This window comes from Ambystoma mexicanum, chromosome 8, assembly GCF_040938575.1.
Source record: "Ambystoma mexicanum isolate Mex_15411 chromosome 8, UKY_AmexF1_1, whole genome shotgun sequence".
NCBI lineage: Eukaryota > Metazoa > Chordata > Amphibia > Caudata > Ambystomatidae > Ambystoma > Ambystoma mexicanum.
In genome coordinates, this window is record NC_090929.1 from 833100247 (window position 1) to 833122942 (window position 22696).

Here is a 22696-nt window from a genome sequence, read left to right on the forward strand (position 1 = left end):
CCTCTTCGCCCTCGGCTGGTCACGTGTCTGTTCACTTTGAATCTGCTTCATTTTCCTGTTATTCGTGTATTTGATTCTTCCATAGCCGCGCCACCTGCCTGGGGGCTCTTTATCATGACCTTCACTGGCTGGTATGCTCTGAAGTTTCGATTCTTCGAGGCTGCAGCTCTCCTCCTTTCCTTAGGTTGACCTTGAATTTCCAGGCATCGAGCTGCTTCTTACTGAGTTTTGATTCCGCTCTTTCCCTTGGCTTTGGCTGGCCTGTTTGCCCCTAGCAGCCTGGGCTTGATTCTGCTCTACAAAATGGAGTCGCACATGTATAGTGTGCTTCATTGAGGTAGATATATAATTGGCGCTTGCCGCTCTATTCTTCTACTAAGCATTGCAAGCCGTACCGTTTGCTTAGCTTCTTGCGTTCCAAGCCTATTTACAGGCATTTTAGTCAGTTATGTGTAATCATCCTTCCTTCATGGTTACGTTCTTTGTGCAGCAACTTTGTTTCGTCTTATAAGTCTGTCGCACCATTATTCATAGCTTTTCGTCTTGTGTGTCATCCTTTAGACGTTGTTTCGTTCATCTGTGAGTCTGTCCGGGCCTGTGGCATCACCACTCTCCTTCCATTATGGTTCTATGTGCCTTTTCGGGGACAGGCCGCAAATAGTCTTCGTTTCGTGTTAACTGCTGGTACGGTTGCCTCAGTGGGTACCGGGCTGCCCAAGGTTGTCTAGTTATAGGCACTTCAACAGGTATTGCTCTTCTGATGGGTCCTGGGCAGAATCCCAGAGCTGCTCTCTGTTGGCTCATTTGTTCCTCATATGTCACAAACCTTGGTTAATATGTTCCTGGTACCTCGACCTGGGGAGCTGGGGTGCAGGCCCTGTTTGGGACATCCTCTACAGAAGTTAACCTTGATGCACACATGGATCCTGCTGTGAGCGTGGTTGTAGGCAATATCCTGCAGTGTTTGTGGATCACGCACATGGATCATTAGCCAGGGCAGCTGCAGGTATCTGGAGTCACCTCAATCGGGAGAGACACAGCCATTAGTCACAGTGAAATGTGTGGGGGAGGCCTTACACATTATCAGGGCAATGGACATCATATGCATGCATATGGGTCTCCATTTCATAGCATGTCTGTGAACAATGTCTGTGGATGCTGTGTCACTTGAATCATGCATTATTTTTGATACACATGCACCCTTTTCCCTTGCAGCAGATGTTATATAAGGTATAAGGTGTCTATTGATCTCATGTGCAGATTACATTGTGGCTGTCTTGTGGCAGTGTATTTCCCATGCATGTGGCATGCTGGGTTTTGCCACTATGCTTCTGGAGCCACCGGGTAGCATTTTGGGCTGGGCACACATGGGTGCATGGCTGTGGCACTGGCAGAGTTGCTGTTCTGTGACGTATCCATTTGTCAGCATTACTTTGGATTGTGCGTGTTGCCTTGTGGTACCTGTAGTCATGTTTGTGTTAGGAGTTGCTACTGTATGCATTTACCAGCTTCTCCATCCAGGTATGTCCAACATGTGCATGCTCCCGACACTGTAGTGTGACGTTGGTGTGGGAGGTGGCCAGGTACAACTTTTGCATTCTCTTGTCATGCCATGCTTTGTGTAGTCATTGGCAACACCCCCCCCCATTTGGTCTGGTGCTTTGCAGCGCATGCGTGCAGGCAATTTTCCTCACCCACTATCCATGTCCGTTGTCCTGTGTGCCTCTCCATGTATCCTGACAGTGTGCGGTTCCATAGGACCATGGAATCATGGGTGGAACCAGCATAGTGGGCACATCAGTGGGTGATGTACAGGTTGAGGTCACAGGTCACCTGCACATTCATGGAGTGGTAGTGCTTCCGGTTATGGTACACTGCTTTGTGGGCCTGGGGAGCCACCAAAAGAACATGGGTACAGTCCAGGGCTGCAATCACATTTGGCATTTGGGCAATGACATAGAACTGTGCATGGCATTGGCCTGGGCGGTAGGCAGTGAGTCATGGCGTTGCGCTTTCCGCAGGAGGACTTCAAGCACCTGGGCCATCACTGCACAGAATGTGGGCTGAGCCATGCCATGCATCATTGCCACGGATTGCTGGAAGGTGCCAGTTTCAAGGAATTATAGGATGGACACTAGCTTTAGCAGTGGGGGCACAGCTGTCCGGATGTTGATCCTGCTCCCTATGTCATCCTGTATTGTGGCCAGCAGATCAGTTATGGTATCCCTGTTGAGGGGGTACAGTGTGATCAACTGGCTGTCATTGAGGGTCCAGGGTGAGAGCCTGACACTGGGGATTCCTGCACACATTCCTTGGGCTCTCCTCCTCCTCCTCCTCTCCCCATACTCCCTGTGCCCTGGCCTGGGTGTCCTGCATCTCTACTTCCAGGTGCATCATGAGCAGCTACCTGTCCCAGCTCAGAGTGGCCAGTGGCAGCATGATGTTGGAAACAGTATTTGGGTAGGGGTGTGCCTTATGTGACCCTCTGGAGTTCACTGGGATCCCCTGTGGCTTCTTTTCTGACACCTGTGTTAATTTAACTCCAGCTGGCGAAGATACCACCAGCTGTAATACCGCCAGCTGTAATAGTGCCAGCTGTAATTGAGCCAGATGATTTTACAGTCAGCGATATTTGCAGCAGCTACTTATCCGGCGGAGCGGTATTGGCAGTGCTAATTCCGTTACCTCTACTTTTAGGGCTTACCACTCAACTTATGATGAGGTCTATAGAGTTTCACAAAATTATAAGAAACAAGATTATATCTGTTTTCAATCAAAAAGGAGTGTGCCACAGATAATGTGGGGCTGACATGGGAAGCCTATAAGGTCACAATAAGTGGTCAAAGCATGGCCACAACCTTTGGGTAAAGGCAGGCTTTCAAAAACCATTGGAAAAAACATCAGGACATTTTAAGATATTTGAAGGTGAAATGTCAATGGATGTCCCTGGTGGTGTAGAACTCGCCAAAGAACTTAACACACAATAGGAAATGCAGGCAATATTAAATCAATTTTAATAAGATCCCTATGGGTAAGGAGGCATGGCTGGAAGATTACTGGCATGGCATCTAAAGAGAGAATTACTGCAAACAACTATTACAAAGATTTGTAAAGAAGATGGATCTTTAACGATCATGCAACATGAAATCATAATCATAACTTTGTTATAAGATGGACTAACTATGTGTATCAAATTTTGGCTGCAGCGGATATAGACGTTGAGACCTTAGTTCAAAATCCTGAACGAGCGAAGAAAATTTTTTTTCTAAAAGATTGGCTGACTAACCGAGAGATCTGTTTAGGTTACAAAAATTTTAACATCCTCATCTTCCCTGACAAAAAACTGGGAACTATGGCAAACTATTTGATTAAGTCGCCCTCACCACATGTTCGTATGGCGATTATGAAATTGCGTTTCAACTTGTGGCCTACACGAGACATCTTGGCACAGCGTAGGCAACTAGCCGAATCAGATAATGGTTGTAGATTTTGTAACAATCTGCTTCAAAAGGAAACTTTAGAGCACTTAATTGTTGAGTACCCTGCATTATGTTCAATACGAAACAACATGTTTAAAAGACATTTATCCACTGTTGCTAATATCCAACCTAACCTGAGATGGTCTTGTCTACTAAACTCACCTAACATGACTATACTTATTGCCTCTGTCAATTTCATGAATAACCTTTGTTTGCCTATGACAATAGATGATTAATTTTTTTTAAAGTTAAATACTATATGATTCAAATAATATGAATGGAAACTTGATGAATTTTAATTTCATGAAAAATTGTATAGATTTTGAATTATTGTATAAAATCATTTTTGTATGACAATCTTGTAAAAAATCATAAATGATTAAATACAAGTAAATAAAAAAAAAAGTTGCAAAGAAATCATAAAATTGTTCATGAGTGTTATGACACTCTATACTCAAGTAGGGTATGTATGATGTGAATGAAGCCAATGACATACTTGACCTAGCAAAATTACTCAAATTATCCCAATCAGAAAAAACAATGCTGTAAAACCCCATCAATTAAGAGAAAATACTATGAGCTAATAATTCTTCAACAAGGGGGCAGACATTGAGACGTGATGGCTTTACAGCTCAACTTTCTAAAACACATGCTGACATTTTAGTCCCCAAACTTAAATATGTTTATTAATATGCCCTCCACATCAGAATCCATGAGAGCGGCATTAATACTTGCGCTGCTAAAATCTAATCAAGGCCTTTGATACAGTGATGATTCATACTACCCGATCCAGCTAATAAATCTGGAGTCAAAGATTCTAGACAAAGTAATAGCTGCAAGACTGTTGAGAGCTTAATTTGTGGTAGTAATACCTCAATGAATCTCCGCAGATTACATCATGTAAAGAAAAAAACATTGAACTAGAGGGAGGATATGCCAGTGATGTCTCTATATGCAGAAAAAGAATTTGAATATCTTGAATTACTGTTTAAGGTGCTGGAGGTATATGACATGGGAAGGCTCAGGGGGGGTGTATGCTGTGGTGGTTTCTCCTGCCATACAGGTCAGGGTGAAAACCCTCAAATGAATCTCCCCATCATGGGCTCTGAATAGAGGCATCAGACAAGGGTGCCCATTATCCCTGTTTCTTTTCACTATGCACCAGACCCTTTAGCTCGTATCTTTAGGAATTACTTTTCAGAAATTGGGATTATGATTGATGGCCATAAAAAACATAATTTCTCTCTATGCAAATGATGTGTTAACATACATGAGGAACCCACTTTAGACCGTGAGGCACATTACAAATCCCCCGGTATCCTGCTGGTCTTTCCAGCAGGATACCGTGGGACCACCATACAGACTCCGCAACCCAATATCCCAGTATTACTGGGATGGCTGGGATATCAGTAAATCCCCTTTCCCATGGAGTCCCTGTGCTGGCGATTGTGGCAATTGTCTGCCGATAGGGTCCTGAAATACTGGCAGGTCAGGCCTGCTGGTAGATAACAGCCCCTACCAGCAGACTTGTAGTTTGCTGGACCGGAAAGGTGCCGGTACACATTAATACCGGCACCTTATTTCCGGACTGGCAAACTTGTAATGAGCCTCAATGTCATTGAAATATCTGGGTTCAAAGTTAATGATGAGAAACTGAATGTGTTCTCATGAACAGGTCTTAGGGTAAAACAAAGCCATGCACCACCCGACTGGGGGATAAGATTGTAATCTTAACCCTTTTGATATTTGCTTATATAAGTCTTACCTACTCTCAAAAAGATATTTATGTATAACACTGGGAGAGTATTAACCAGAATTAGGGAAGCTATACACATTTGATAAAAACATCCACTTCCATTAATGGGCAGGATAGCTTTATGTAAAATGGTTACTCTCCATAAACTATTATAGATACTATCTCTGAGTAAACAAATATTCTTTAAAATGCTCGGCATCGAAACGCAACACGTCTCGCAGCCGGGAAACAAAAAGATTAGTAGCCCGGTTTTATAGGCTGGGATACTAGTGGCAATATGCCCCGTGACTGCGTGCCATTACCACATAGGTAATGCCCTCGGTGCCTTCGTTAAGGCCCTTGCTATGCTTGGGTCTTTAATTATGGGCCACTCAGGCATTACCTTATGTGATAATGGCCCGCAGTCTCAGGGCATATTCTTTGTTTTTGTTTTTGTAAAGCTGTTTTTACGTAGTTAAATAATGCAACAGCATATACTTATGGGAATACAATGAAGCAGAATATGCATGAGAAAACTGCATAACCCTTCAGCTAGATGGGTGTGCACTGTAAAATAATGAGAGACCGTTCACCATTACATTTGTTCTGAGTGTAATGAAACCAGATCTTGATTCTCCTTTAGCGGATGTTTGAATTCTTTCTAAAATGGTGTCTTCAAACACTTTGAATAGCTTTCATGTTACAGTCCAACATTCTAAGTTCTAAAAGAAAAAAGGATTTCAAATGTTATTGTGCAGATGGCGGCTATGAAATCTCTGAAATTATTACTGGAGCCCCCTCCAACCGCCCCTTTTGGAAAAAGAGTATCTCCACGGGCTCATTTAAAAAATAAAATATCAGAGTGACCGTGCTATGGAGCGTTGGCTAGCTATAATCAATGGGCCTCATTCCAAGTACGGCGCAACGGGATACCGGGCACCGTTAAGGACATCGGTGCCGGTAATCCCTTTGCGCCCTACTAAGAGGTCCCTTTGCGGCCCCATCCTTACCAGGCGTTATGGACGGGATCCGCAAAGGGACTTCAGAGCTAATAACAGTACTGTAATTTAGGGTACCGTTATTAGTAGCCTCCCCTCAAATGGGAATGGGAATTGACATTTTCAATGGGGACTTACCGGTCCCGCAAAGGTCGGACTAGACTGGTAAGTCCCCAACGAACCAGGGCGGACATGGTACCGGTATTGGTGCTAGTCATGGCGCTAAAAGCGCCATGACTAGCACCAACCTTGGAATGAGGATATGTTACATTGTTTGACTACAATGTTGCTGCTGGGGTTCAGCTGTTTTGGAAAGGTTGTGTGGGTGCCGTCACCTTTCCAGCCTGCCTGGTCTTTGCACATCTGAGCGTCTTCCTGTGCTTCCCAGACTCTTTCCAAACGGGGCTGTGTGGGTCCTGTCCTCCTTATCTGGCTTTCCATCATCACGGCCCATTGGAGGAGGCCTGACCATGTGGAGGTCACTGGCATTTATCATGGGACTGGGCCTTTATCTGTTTCTGCCCTAGCGATCTTCTTTGTCATTGTTTGACTGTAGCACTGCTGCAAGGGACTGGTTGCTTCCAGGCATCTGGTCCCTTCAGATCTCATTGTCTTCCTGTGCTGACTTGTTTCTTTCCTCCAGTGGCTACGTGGTTCCCATCTGCCATCTTGGGTCGATCTTGCCTTGCCCTCCATTACCATACCCCATTAAAGTAGGGCTGTCTTCTACTCTTGACATATTTGCAACCACAGAGTGGTGCTCAGGTGGCTGGATACATGGGCAGAAGCTGACAGTATCCTCTGCTTTCCACCAGCCACCCCTGCCCATTCTGTGGGTTCTGCCATATTTCCCACAGTGCCTCATCCCCTGGGCCATTCTCTGCCTCTTCAACTCACCCACAGACCCCATTATCCTCAGCCTGTCCTTCCCACCCACAAAATTACCTGGAGGCCCAGGCTTCAGGTTCCGGCTACAGCGCTATCTTGCAGTTTGCGTCCTTCACCTTAGACATATGAATAGTAAATGTTCTATCTGTTAGGGCAGCAGCAGCAATATTTTACTTTATATGGGAGATTGGACCCACACAATATGCGTGCAGGTCATCCTCCCGAAAAGAAAACAAAATTAACTATTTGCGCCCCAGAGGGAGCCACAGAGTGCAAATAGATATCACCCGCGTGTCCGTAGGCGTACAAGGCCCATAATGGCCTTCAGCCTTTGTCGACCCCCGCGCTTCACGCAAGCCTAAATAGGTTCATGCCCGTGGGCCTGTATGCCCCCAGATGTGAGAGTGATTGCTATACACTCCCAGAGCATTCACTGCTCAGGCGGTCCAGTAAAGGGTGTCGAGTTCAGGTTATTTTTTACCTGGATTTTGCTTGTTGCTGGCTGTTGCAGGCAAAAGGCATTAGATAATCAAAATTGTGTTTTAGTAGATATATTGTTAACTTTTTACCTTATATCTTATAAGATGTGTTGTGCTAAGTTTTATCAAGCGATCCCTACCATTTCTACAAAATGTATGACTTCCTCAGTGAAGATAAGACCTCCTATACATACTAATCAATTGAATCTTATTCCTGTGACGTGTCATTCAACACTCATTTTTTTGATTACTTCAGTCATTTATATCAGTTAGTTTTCCATTGGATCCTCTTTTATTTTTGATGCCCTTTTACCAAAATTCATATTAATAAAGTGAATATGAATGGAGTAGACCTGATGTACTGTATATACCTCCTTTTAAATGTTATATTATGAAAACTGTAACTTTTGAGTTATTTCTCTCTCCACAGGTTTGCCTCACATTCATGCTACTCAATTAAATTTCCAATCTCTATTATCATGAGGCCCTCGCTTACAGAACAGTTTCTCAACGTTCATATTCACAATTACTCAAATCAAACCTTCATCATACCCTTACTTCCAGCTCCCTTGCTATTTTCCACGGACATATGTATATGTTATATCTAACTGCTATAAAGATAAAATAATATATTTTACTAATCAAGTTGTCCCACTGGCTCTAACAAAAATTCCAAACGCCCCTTCCACACTCTGGTATTCCCAGACTTTAACCCAGAATGAAAGTAAGTTGCTCCACTTCCATGAGGCTTGGTATCATCCATCTGCCCAAGCTCTTGCATGTTTAAGTCTTGCTCATCATCACTGAAAAACCTTGGTGGTGGAGATTGAACCTAATTTGCATGTCTCCAAATTGAATGCTGCCATTATTCAAATAAAGACTCTATTTGATTTAGTATAGCATTGTATTTTCCCATTTAATCTCAATGAACCAAAAAAAGTCGCAAATAAATCAATTTTTGTATTGATAAAACTGTTCTTATCAAAACATTGCTAACAAGAATCAAGTTAGGTCAGTTATGCCAGCAGAGAGATATTCATGTTTGGGGTGGTTTTCCTCTGATTTCTGAAACAATAATTTCTCAGATTCTGTCATCCTTGAAATCCACTTCATATGCTCATGAAATTATACCCTCACTTTTTCTACTAAATATTTCCTCAGAGGATCTCAGTCACCCCCTTCAACATACACATGTATCACTTAGCCAGGGTACTTCTCCTGAGAATCTGAAGTTAGACATGATCATTCTTCTTTAAAGAAACAATTCCTGGATCCCTTAAGATTTGGGTAATTCACGTTCTATGACCAGTTTACCTTATTTGGATAAAGTACAGGACAAAGCAGCATCCATACAGTTATGTGCTATTATGGTACAACATTGCCCGTTTCATCCCCATGAGTCTGGCTTTGAGGCCCAGTCTAGCACCGAAACTGCCACTTTACAGTTCCTGGATGACGTCTTCTAGCCACCGACATTGGTGGCTCCTGTCTGTTGTTATTTCTCAACCTTTCCACGACTTCCAACACAGTGGATCTGGGGCACTCATTTTGTTTCTATGGCATTGTCAGCAGTGCTGTCCTTAAGTGGTTTGTTTCTTTGTATCTGGAAGATGACAATCTGTCAGATGTTTTTCTTCGATCTTCCCCATCGCCTTTTCCTTGTGGAGTACCTCAGGGGCCTATCCTGTCACCCTCCAAATGGAGTCGTTCGGGGTTACAATAGCCACATATGTGGCTGATACACATGAGTATGCTGATGGCACACAAACTTTATGAAAGTGTTACCTTAAAAGAATGTGTATCATCGGTTTAAATGTTTGAATTGGGAGGAGTGCTGGATGTCAGTGGCTGCCTTAAAATCTAATTCCTCCAAGACTGAATTTCTTCTTTATTCTCCTAGCAGATGTACTGATCAGTGCCCGTTTTGGTTAAACATACCTGTAGAAATTGGATCTCTCATCCATTCTGCCCAGTCACTTGATTTCTGGTCAGACAATACACTTTTTTGGGCCACCCACATTGAAAGAAAAATGCAAGTAACAATGCACACAATCCCTCTATTACCTCATATCAAACTTTGTATTCCCTCTAATTTACTCTGGACGGTAGCGGAAGCATTGGTTCTACCTCATATAGATGGAAGAAATGTCACGTTGGTGCTCGCATGGTGGTGGGTGTCCATACATGTGATCCTATTGCTCCAATATTATTCCCATTTCCCTAGCTTTTCCTTGATTTTCAAGTACATTTTAAAAAGTGTTGTATTGCATTTAAGGCATTTTGCCTCAATTATCCCTCCTATCGTTCCTCCAGATTGATGTTTTCAGTTAAATTTCAGGAAACACACAGTGAGTCTGTTCCTAGACTGGAGATGCCACTGGCTAACAATTCTACCATGGGAAATTGGGCCTTCTCTGGTATTGTTCGATGAATTTGGAATGCCCTTGTGCATCAGCGTCTTGCACCCACTCGCCTCCTGCACCCTAAGGAATAAAAATGTATCTTTTTCAGAGATTTAATTGCTATACTCTTTATTACTCTTGCTGTTTTTTTCATTTCGTTTTATTCATTGTTGTGCTATTCATTGTATTCCTCTTGCTCTTTTATTTTTTTATGGGAGATTGGGCAGCCAGTCTGCCATCCAAAAAAGAATGTAAACTATTTGCACCCACGACAAAGTGTGAATAGCTATGGCACTTTGTCCTGTAGCGTACAGTGCTACCCCCTTGCCAAGAACCTTGTGTCATTCAAACCTACTCAGGCTGCGGCTGGCAGGCAATTACTGCCCCTGTAAGCCCCCAGACATGGGGTTGATTGCTATAATAATATGACAAAAGGTTGATTCACTTAGATTTCTGCACTAGGGATCAGGCTGCTTTTCTAAAATATACCCTTCTGCGAGATTATTTGGAGAAATCTCTGGGGGTTGATTTGTATTTATATTTGTATCTATTGAACAGGTGGATAAGTGCTTTCATCAGAAACACGGAACAAGTTAACAGAACACAAAGTAGATCTACCCCTGAGTAGGGTGCAATATAAGAAGTAGTAGTAGAACATAGGCAAGCAATGATCCAGTAGGCAAAGACAAGCACACATATCAGTGAAGACATATTCTGGGCACAGCAGGGACGTACAATACAAATAATGGAAAATATGTAAATACAGTCATATCAAAATACACAGTAAATCAAATAATAAGAACAACAGAGAAAAGGTGTATAACAATGGGGGCAACATGCTGTATTTGGGCAAGGTCCTCTTCCACAGTGTTGAGGGAAGGAGACTAAAGAATCAGAAGCAAGGAGGAGATGAGGCTCGTGGAACAACGTAATTGCGTGGGACAGTGGCGCATAGAGTGTGAGGTGGGGAGTAATGGAACATTACGTTGGATAGATAGGGCAAGGCATATACAGATTTAAGACTAGTGGGAGGAATTTAAAGATTGACCAGTGCTACAAGGAGAGCCATGCAGTGAGTGGGCGAAGGTGGTAGATTAGTGGGGAGGATGTTCAGCAAGCAAATTTCAAAGTTCTGAATATTGTTAGGAGAAGGGAATTAGGTTATGAGAGGGAGGCCCAGGAGAAAGCTGGCACAGTAATCCAGAGTGGCGATCATAGTTTTGGTGGGATGGGATGAGTTGATAAGTGAGAAGTCTTGTTGGTTTTACTGAACATTAAGAATTATTATATTATCATTATAATGTATAATTGTTTTTAAAACTGGCTTAATACCAAAGAGGTTTCTAAGAACGGTCCTGGGATTCAAACCTGTGTTGCCCTGTGTCGTCTTGCTTCAAGACGAGAGCATTACTACTAAGCTATTCTACCCATTCTGATGCTTTAGTCTAGCTATCATGTCAGTGAATGTTATGAATTAGTGAAGTTTAAGTTAATTTTCACAGAAAACCGAAAATTGTATTTTGGGGATGGTGCAAGAAGGTCGAGGGAGAAGGAGTGGGTGGAAGGAAAGACAGTTCTACCATTTTGTGGCAGAAGCTAGATGAAATTGGGAATGGATGATTTGAACATAAGACATTGAAGAGCCATCCAGTGTGAGCTTATGGGCCTTGGAACATGCGTCTGTTGTTGGATGGGATTAAAACAGAATCATTTTGAGTGCAAATAACCAGACAAACTCAAGAAGATGGCAAGTTGCTGTTTTATTAGCAATTATCTAAAACAGGCAGTTTACAACGAACATCAACGGACGTATGTTCATTCTCAGCGATTTCCACAAAAAATACAATTATATACTACTGCATACATCAGAATGATCTCATGCTATGTGGCAATAGTAATAAAAAAGCTATCAAGGGCTAGGATTGGTTAAGGGACACATCTAGAGATACAATCATATAGGAGATAGATTTGTTATTGGCTGTCCAATATCAGGTGGACAACTTATGCCTACCTCTTCTTATGTGTCATTTAAGAAAAATCTCAAGGTATAAGCTCCTTTGTTGTATGGATTAATACAATTGGTTTGGCATGCTTGCGCCATGTCTGGAACATTTGGTTCAATTAGCAGCACGTAAGCCAAGACCCAGGTGCAAGTAGATAGGACATGAAGCTGCCCTACCAACCATTTATTCCAACATCTCTCATCACCCTTGCCTTCTTTCATGAATTCTTTTTATACTTGGCCTTGCAGAGTATTCTTGCCCTGGGAATGCAACAGGAGTGAAGGCACTCGCTATTGTGTCTAGAACTCCAAGTTCAAGCCCTATTTTCAGCCTCGACTCACGTGACAAGAGACCACAATTCTGTTCATTCTGCAAGCTTTTAAATGGTTTAAAGAATTAAGACTTGGCATCCTTTGTGTTCTTTCTTGCACCTTAACGTGAGAGGATTCATCCTCTGCAGACAAGTTCCTCTTCAGCATAGATAGCTGGTCTTGACTTCAGGCCAGACAGCCTCCCAACGCAGCTCCAACAACCTGCTATTCTACTGCGACACAGCCTTCAATTTTCTCTTCACGATTCTTTGGTTTATTTATTTCATAATACCAATGTCCAATTTCTGTACAATGGCGGCTCCGTCTGCATTCTATTCACTACTTGTAGCTAGCCTATACAATGACTTGATCTATCTTGTATTTCAGCATATGTATATTCTTTATAATTCTGATTTCTACTTCACTTTTTACTGTGAAATGTTCTTCGGTTACACTGTTAAGGTTCACTTGATTCTTTACTTCTTCATTTCTCCTCTAGGATCCATACATTGTATTCATTCAATATTTCAGGCCTTTGTGCACACTTTCTTAGGATGTCATCAGTCCATCTTCTTAGCTCTTTCTCATATTCTTTCAGGAATCTCCTCCTGCAGGCTGACTACAACTCAAGGGTACATTTGATATGGTTGTTTTAACGGACACTGTCTTCCAAATACTCGCAGCGGTATTGGAACAATAGCTGGTATTAGACAGGGCACGTCTCATGTCTCCAATACAGGTGAGGTAGCGAGTAGGATCTCCTGCGGATGTGTGTGTCTGCTCCTAAACAAGTGGGTGATAGACAGAAGGCATTTAGTGATAGGAGAGGAGAAGGTGGAGTAAAGTTAGAAAAAGTGACGAAGAACTGTGTGTCATCATGAAAAACATTAGTGGAGAAGCCAAAGAGGGAATAGGTGTGTTCTGTGGAGGTGTAGATGACAAAGGGAAGTGGGCGGAGAATGGAACATTGAAGAATTTTTACTGGGAGGTGGGTGGTTGGAAATGGAGGTATGGGTGTTTCAGCAGATGGTGAATGAGCAGTATGAAAGACAGGATACAACTCAGACAAGTGCAGTGTCTTGGATGCCAAGGTTAGGTAATGTAAGAAAGAGGGAAGGGTTTTCAGTGGTACCAAAGGCTGGAGGGAGGTTTCAGAACAATGTACATGAGGGACTGTTTACAATGATGGGCCATTGTAAGAAAGTTGTGGATGAGAGGACATTGCAAATTCAGTAAGTTGATGGCTATGGAATCCACATTGGAGGGCATCGCAGAAATCATTCTTTTCAGAGTAAGCAGTGATCCAGTTGCAGACCAGCTCTCCAAGGACATTGCAGTATGAGGGAGAAGAAAGACTGGTGTGGAGTGTAAAGGTCTTTTTTCGTTTAATCATGAACCAAAAAGACAGATTTTTGAAAGACCTCTTGGAGACCGCTCAGAGTGGTCTTTCTAAATCAACTGTCATGCCCAGACCTTTTTGTCTCACCCACCTTCTGCATGTACTTTGGTTTTGGGTTCACTAGACCCCTCTTAATGGGACCAAATAAATGGGAGACCACACCCCTAGCCTTTCCGAGGCTCACACTTTCCTATGGCAGCACCCACACCATAGGTAGTATCCTACCAGGGACCCCTAGGGTCCCTATTGCAATGTCATTTTACCTTCACTGGGATTCCCTCAGGCACCCCAGTGCGGTTTAATCACATAATTTTTGTCACTGATATTTTTTTAGCAATTAAAGCAAAAGCCATCCTCCATGGAGTGCTGCAGGGGTACTTGTTTACTCTAGTTTGTGAAGGCATTGATCATAGCTGCTGCTGCAGCCGTGATAATGCACTAAAGGGGACCATATACTCAAAATGGGTCCCCTTGTTGTTTTTAGTCCCGTTCAAGATATCCTGTCCTTTATTGGTTGTCCTTCTTCTTTCCCAGGTGGGGGAGCACCATTTATTTTCATGCACCTTTGCGGTTTGCTTGCAAAAAACCTGGAAAGGTTTTCCTTGTGTGTGTACTGGCAGGAAGTAGGGAGAGGTCGACCAAAGACCCTAATACACATGCCTCCAGGAGACTGTATGTTTCTAGGGAAGATTCTAGAAGGCTGGCTGTCCCCCATTGGGCTGCCCCCAGCCCCTTTTCTGAATATAATGAGATGAGCTGGACCAAGGCACATGTGTCGACCACTGAACCAGAAGAGATTTGAAGAAGAAGATGACTGAGGTACACTGGATGACTGCACCAGTGACAAGTACGGCACCAGTAGAAACTACCACATTGCACACCTCAACCTTCTATTCATCAGGTAAGACCTCTGCAAGGTGCCTTCCTCCCTAAGACTGGTGAGACCAACCAGTCACCTCTCCTGCTCGAGGTTGGTCATCAGTTTTCCACCTCTGGAGTGTGCACCTCTGCACTTGCTCTGCAAGGGTCGAAACTAGCCATCTTCGATTGCATGGACCTCTGACTACTAAAAAGGCTAGAGCTCAATGTGGACATCTCCAATGCTCTGCGGGGAGTCTAGAAATTCACTGTGTTACCCTCCACCGGGGGATGTGCCTGCAGGACGACTGAAGTTAAACTGCCAAGTTGCCAAGATTCCCACGACGTTGCCTGTGGTCAGTGCAAGGAGTGCATCCCTGAAGATCTCCTCGAGGCTCCCGTCTTCATTTTGGAACCAATTCCATTTACTCTGCATACTGGTTGAGGTCACCAGCAACTTCCAAATGTGAGCAGGGGTCTACCGACCTCAAACCTGTGATCAGGGTATTTATTGCTTCAATGGAGAGCCTTGCTTCTCCCAGCGATTTACTATCACCTGGGCCTGTTCCTAACTTTCAAGGAGTTTGGGGGGCTGAGATTGCTTATATCTATTGGCCTGTCCCCCTCCCCTTAGGCTTGCATTGGGCTGCTTACCTTAGCGCTATGCAGAGCTGACCCAGGGCAGTGGTGTTCAGGTCAGTACTTCTGTGGATCCTCCTGGAGGTATTTGCTCCTCTTTAAACCAGTATTGGACTTAAGGCTCCTTAAATCTCAATCTTCGATTGATCTCTATGGCCTGCATTGACTAAACTTTGTACTGTACCTGCCTGCACTGAGTGTGTCCTCCTGAATACTCACCTCAATCCTCAGGAAACCTTTGGAACCACAAAAAGATCTTCAGAGTCTTGGACTAGACTAGAGCTGGACTTCTAAAGTGTATTATATGTTATTGGGCTTACCTATGAGATAACATCAGATTGGTTTTCAGGGGGCTTGAAGGAGTGAAAAGTGTCACTAGCAAATATTAAAGGCCAGACAAAATCAGATGGAAAAACAGTCTGTGAGCAGCCTTTCATATTCAACAATATCACATGGAACCAAAAGACCGGGTGATGATTGAATGGGTTGTCTTGGTCAGTAGAGTGATTATTGCAAATGGGTAGTTTTGTTTACGTGCCATTTGGTGAGGGTATAAAAGCCCTGGATTTTTTTTAATGAAGTAATAAAATAATGCAGGTAATTCCATCTCTGAAGGGGTCATCTGCTGATCAGAGGCCGCTTTCATAAACTGCATGCCAAAAGCATACTGTGTATCTGTTCCTGCTGCATCAGTATTCTGATTTACATGGCCTACTCTACCACTGGCACAGAGCAGGTTCAGAGGTCACAGTTGCCCGTTTGACAGCTTTAGTGACAGCCAAGTCTCTGCAACGCAGGGGCTGCATTTTAGATGTGCCCCCGTGTACCAAAACTATGATGATTATAGCTAGCAAATGATGGTGTCAGGGTAAACTGTAAGAATTATGCTATGCCTGAGTTAAGGTATGGAGCACGGCACTAGTTATGATCATTACAGCCACACCAATTTGAAATGACACATTTGTCAACTTCTGTACGTCAGCTCATTTGTGGAAGGTGATTTGTATTCTGGCCAGACAGGCTCAGCCTGCCGAATAACAGGACATGAACTTGAATGGCTGTGCCTCTTCTTTGATGTCTTTGTGAGGGCAGGTAATACCCTACACCAGAGACAGCCGCATAACAGGCAGCTGTCCTAGGACCAGGCATCAAAGGAGCACACCCCTTCAAAAGAAGCAGCCTCACACAAGGGTGGTGCATTTCAAAAGGCCTTTGTTCCTAGTGAGAAGGGAAGGGTGGGTGAGAGCAGACTGGAGAGCTCTGTACATTGGAGGATGACTTCCAACGTCTTGTTTCTCTCTGCCTCTCCCTACCTTTCTGTCCCATCCATTTCCTCTAGAGCAAAGCACTTTGGGTGTGAAGCCAAAAGGGCAAAGACCACTTCTTTCAAGAACAGGGATTGTACCACTAAGGCAGGCTAGTTTTATTGCAGTCATCTGCAGACTTTTACCTCTGAAAAGAAGGGGCCTCCCACAACTTATTGGAATCATCTTGGAATCACCTTTTGGAATCCAACCTTTGAAGAATATTTCATCTGGACTCTGCTGGGAGAGCAGTCCTTTCCAGGTTCCTCGAGTTGTGAGGTGAAGATAGATGTTCCAAGGCAGAGGCAAGCCTTGTCTCCTAACCATCTCCAGGGACCATTAGGGGTGAAACTGCTGCTGGAACAATACCTGCCCTTTTGCCAGCCATATCGATCCTCAGGACCTCACTGTGTTGAAGGACCCCTGCAGATGTGTGGCAGCTTCCTCTGTGTTTCAGAGCCCGAGAACAAGGAGCAATCTTGTCCCTGAGTCCCTGTAGTGTAACTCACATCAACCGCAGAATTGATTTTCAGCTGGAGAAAGACCTGTCTTTCTGCCAGCCATAGCAGTTCCCAAGACCACACTGTGTTGAAGGACCCATGCAGTCAGACAGGCTTTGAGGATGTCTATTCCTCTATTTATTTTACAAATTAAACATGTTTGTTAAACCCCCTTTTTTTGATACGATTATATTCTGGAGTGTGTTTCTTTTGCTGAGCATATATTATATCAAAGAGGGTTTTCTCAAATTGTTATGCACTAGACACTTTAAGAATGAATGTGTGGGTGTGAGTAATTATGTATAAGATTGTAGCTGCTGTTTGCACATGTCTGTTTTTCTAATATACATAATAATAATAATAATAATAATATGTTATAGATGTTGTTATGGGAAATACACCAGCTGAACTGTTTATAGGGTTTCCTATGGTTTGTATTTTCATACTTGAATGAATTAGTATTACATTGTATGCTATTAATACAGAGTTATGTACTAACAGTGTAGTACTTATTTTTCATGTGGGTCTGTTGTTTATAAAGTACTCCAATCCAGGATAACCAGCTTGCGCAGATCCCCGGAGTCTCTTTTATGCATGTGGTGATTTCCCCTGCAGTTGTGTGCCAGCCTCCCCTGTGTTTGGGAGCATGGGCAAAGGGCTAATCTTGTCCCTGAGCCTACGGATTTGGACTCACAGCACCTTGTGAGACAAGACACCCGGGATCCTAGTGTTCTTTGCCGTTGAACTGCTTGGAGATGTGTTTTTAGAAATGTTCAACACATTTGAACCACCAGGACCCTCTGTTGCTGCCTTTTTGCACTCTCCCAATCTTCGTATAAGTGCCACAATGTCTGGTTTGACTCTGCTGAACCTTCAAGAATTGTACAAAGAAATTATTGACAGCTAGCTGCTCCCTTGGGCCATTTTTGGGTGCTAGAGACTGGCTAGGTCCTTTTAATCCCTTTTTGCAACCTCAAGAAGTATCCTTTTTGAACGTTTACGTCTTTTCCTTGCCTTGTCCCCACTTGTCACAGTACACAGAGTGCTGCATCTATTCAATCGTTGCATATTCAGTGTCCCTTCTACAGAGATGAGTTTCTACAGTGTTTTCTAGTTAGTTTGTTATTGTTCGTGATATGTTTGATTAAAGTATGTATTTTTCAGAACCTTGAATGGACATTCCTTTATTTTGGACTGTTATACGTTGCTGTTTGGATTGGTACTGAACCACATTCACACCCCCTCAAGAGTATATGCTTCCCTCAGCTAGATTTACTACAAAAGGCGAAGGAGGTATATTTCTTAACTATGCCTGTTTTACTTTTAAAATGGTGTTGGCTCTTGGTTTGTAGAAGTGTGTGGGCTGAGTAGATGTTTTAGCCTCTACTCATCCTTTTACTCCTGCATGGCAGAAGTCAATTTTGTCACAGTAATACACTGACAGTCTTCAATGTGGGCTGAATAATCATGATTTTGAGAGAAATGTCAAGAGAGAGGAGTGGGCGGATGAGCAAAGCAAAACTGTCTTCTAGGGCACAAGATGGATTATTTCAGAAGAATATGTTTTGCAAGAAAGGTGGTGAAAAGGCATATAAAGGAGGAGAGATTAGAGGTAGAGAAAGAATCTTCAAATGAGGTGGCAGGTTGGAGTGAGGGGAGGAAGGTAAATGTGTGGGGATCTTGAAAATCTTGGTTCAGAAGTAAATGGGAAAAATGTTTGCATTCGGATAAGTATAGACAGAAGAAAGGTTGTTAAAGGCCATCGTGGTCTATAGCATAGAGAGGAGCTGGAGAGGGTTGAATTGCAGCAAGACGATATGGCTGGTATAGTAGTTGGACTTAACTTAATCAAAGTCAATAGACAATGCAGAGAGTGTGGTCTCGTGGCCAGACATCTGTGAAGTGGAGCAATATTTGTACCATTGCCTTATCTGAAGATGCATGTGTTTTGAGACTGCAAATTTCTTGGAAGATGCAGAGCTGGTTTGAGGGGTAGAGTAAGGTAATGATGTTCAATGGGAGAGATGAGGGCTGAGTGGAAGTTTCAAAATCTCGATTGATAGAGGATGCTTGGGGTTGAGAAGGCAAGGAAAGAGGGTTTGGCTTCAACTAATTAGAAGGCCAGTGTTTCCACTGACTAATCGTTTAGTTATCAGTGTAAAGAGGGGGGGGGCACTATAATATTGAAGTGCAAACGTGAGGTCAGAAAGAGAGTAGTCAATGGAGAAAACAGATAAGGAGAGGGAGGATGATAAAAATATGAGGATGATAGAGTTACAATTGAGTTGTTCAGTTAGTCAGAGAGAAATCAGGCAGTAAAGAGCCAAGATCAACTTCATGTGTGGTGAATATTATAAAGTGAGTGAAGGTGCCCAAAGGGGCAAAAGTGGCCACAGAGAGGAATAAGCTAAGAAGCAGGTGCATGTCAGGGAAGAAGCAGTTGAGAATGCCACAGGTCCTGTGAATAAGGAGGATGGTGAGGAGGGGTGTAGCCGTTCACTCAAAGGAGATGGGGGAAAGAAATAAGGAGGAAGGGTTGCAGATAGGTCATATGTCCAACTCCTCCACCACACCTCAAAGGTTGTGCGGAGCATGTGACAGTAGTAGTGTATGATACCTGGCAAGTGTGGCTGGGTCATGGGGTATTATGCAAATCTTAACGATGTCCATATTAGTGAGTTGGGGTTGTGAGATCAAATTGGTAAGGGGAAAAGGAAGCCTTCTTACATACAGATTCGATATTCCAGAGTCCCAGAGTGAGAGTAATGGGTGGAAGATAGTAGGATGGAGGAGAAAGAGATGCTCTAAGGCAGTGATAGTGGGTCTGTATTCGGTTAGAACAATAGGAGCGCCAACAATGTTTTTTGTGACTGGTGCTTGATACAGCAATCAAATGAAAGAGCGTAGTAGATGCTAAAATGAGTATGGGCAGTGTCGTAACTCTTAATATTATTATTATGACAGTTTAATGAGAGCGGGACTAGCTTTGAGCAGCAACTGAGCCCTTTACAGTCATGGGTTAAGAACATGGTAGGAGAGCAGAGAAACAAGGGATTGGGGAGCTGACAATGGTGGAGGGGGAAGGTGGGCAATTTGTCAGCAAGGAATCCACTAGTAACCAGGGGAAGAAACAGTTCGGATCAGATCACCCGGTCTCAGGCAGGGTGTGCAGTGCAGGGTGTGTGCACCTCGGTTTAGGGAGGAGCCATTCCTTGAAGAGGAGGGTATCGAGCTCCTTCCTGAACTGTAGAACTGAGGGGATGAGTCTGATTGAACAGAGAGGAGTTTCCTGAATCGTGGGACAGAGAAGGTCTGGCTTCTGGTTCTTTCCTTCCTGCACCAGCAGACTTCAAGTCTGCATATGTCGTTACTTCTGGTGGATTGTTGGCTCTCCAGAGTTAAAAGTAGTATTCTACCCCCATGACATTCAATTTAATTAAACTGAAGAGCAACTCACGTTCAATTTCTGATGCCCGCTGCTCTCAGTGCCCCGGTACCAAACCCCACGCAACAATTAATCAAGCAACTCTTTTGTAAGGACTTATTTTGAATCCGATGAATACAAAAAGGTAGTAGGTATCGGTTAGTATTTAAATGAAGCATACGTGCTGCAAAATATACACATATCTCTGTGTGAGGAATTGCCATCTGAAAAGGTGTAGAAGCCCTGGATGTTTGTGATTTTTTTTATGAATAAATAAATGATGCCAGCAATTCCATCTTAGAAATTATGGTCTGCTAACCAGACCCGCTTTCATAAGCTCCATGCCAAAAGCTTAATTTATACCTGTGCTTGCTGCGCCAGTCTCCTGATTTGCTGCCCTGGCTCTCCAGTGTCAAAGATAAAGTTCAAATGTCACAGGTGTCTGGTTTGACACCTGATGTGACAGCCAGGACACCGCATTGTAGAGGCTGTATTTGTATTTAAATCTGCACCTTTGTCTAAAAACTACATCATACGGAGAGTTGCTATCCTGATGGTGGTTGTAAACTGGAAATATAAGCCATACCCAGGCTTAGAGTATTGTGGCTAGTATTAGCACAAGTATTATAACCACACCCAATTGGTATCATACATGTGTCAACACTTTGAGCCCAGGCCAGCTTTGGTCAGACTGTGTGTACTGCACCCTGCAGGACTGTAGCCAGGGATGCTGCCACTCTAATCAGGTGTACAGAATGATGTCTCTTTTGAGCTTAATCGAGGTACAAACGGTTCTTAAGATCGGAGTAGCATGTATGCCTGGTTTCACTGAGTGTTACACGTGGGGAGGAGGAAAGACACCAGTGCCCCCTGCCGAACACGGTGTTTGGGGCGGTAATAAGAATCCCCATGGGCTCGTTGCAACAAGTAACTGCCTGAAGCGCCCAGCTCTTTTGGCACACGGTATTCAATAAACTGTGTACAGTTGTTAATTTGCACACAGTGCACCTCAACGTGTACAAGGGCAGTTTAAATAGTAACTCCTGGAAGTTTTCATGTTTTAAAGGCTGAAAACAAGTCAGAATTACGAAGAATGCTTTCCATTTAAAGAAACACAGATGGAACCATAGGATTCGAGCAACAAAAAACTGTTTCAGGTTAGTTTTCTCAGATGGGTTAAATGCATATTCATCAGCAATTAAGTCAGGAATATTGGCCGCCATTAAGAGACGGTAACAATGAGCATTTGTATTTTTTGCATCAAAGATTACACGGTTGTGAAATAAATAGTCTTGCGAGGGGTAGATTAAAGACTCCCCGGTCCGTCCAACATTGCTAGCAGTTATTAAGGTTAATCCAATGGAGGTGATCTATGTTGACATGAGCATGTTTTTTTTTTATCACATTTTTTTTTTACATTTGACAAAACTTCATTTATATAAGGCGTCTATGTTTGTTTGTAGGGGTATGGGTAGTTTGGAGACATACGTTTATTGAAGGGTCTTCCACACGTGTGCAATTGAATTACGATTTCCGTCCTGATGAAGGCCACATATTGATGCTGTGGAGACATTAAGGGTGGGTGTAGCATGGGCAGTTTTTGTGCGAAACACTTGTGTCGGCATGTTTTTTTTTAAATACTGTTGAGGGGTTGAATCCTTTATTCCAATACATCCTATGATAATGGAGAGGGATCATAAGGCATGAGAACATTCGCCACAAGCCTGTAAATACTAGCTTAGTGGCAAAAACCATATCATTAATCACCCAGCTGAGTCACGAGGAGGATATATTAGGCTAAGGTGCTCCACAGAATCAATTGGTTTTCTTTAGGGGTGTTTTTTGGGCTATCGTCTTACCCTTGATACATTAAAAATTATGAAAAAATATTTGTTTTGTATTTATATTGCACTCTTCGGTTAGTGACCTCACGCACGTGGATGCCTATGTTCATTTGGTGTGTTTGTTCCTCTAATGCGTTGCATTTTTAAATGTATTGAATCATTTAATGAAGTATTGTTTAAAGAAACAATAGTTTTTGAATACCTGTTAGATTCTGATGAATTAACATGTGTCGTGTGTCAACTGAGGATTTATTCTAGGAAAATAAATATTGCTTGGTCCTAATGGCGGGCTGTTGTTACAGGACCCGGATACCTGTTTAACTTGTTTGTGAATATTTCTGTTATCGCCTAATTATAAATAGGTGTCCTTCCTCGTGTTTTCGAGTGTATGCTGGGGTGACCCCTTATTGAGTTTGTTCTAGTTACTCAAAGC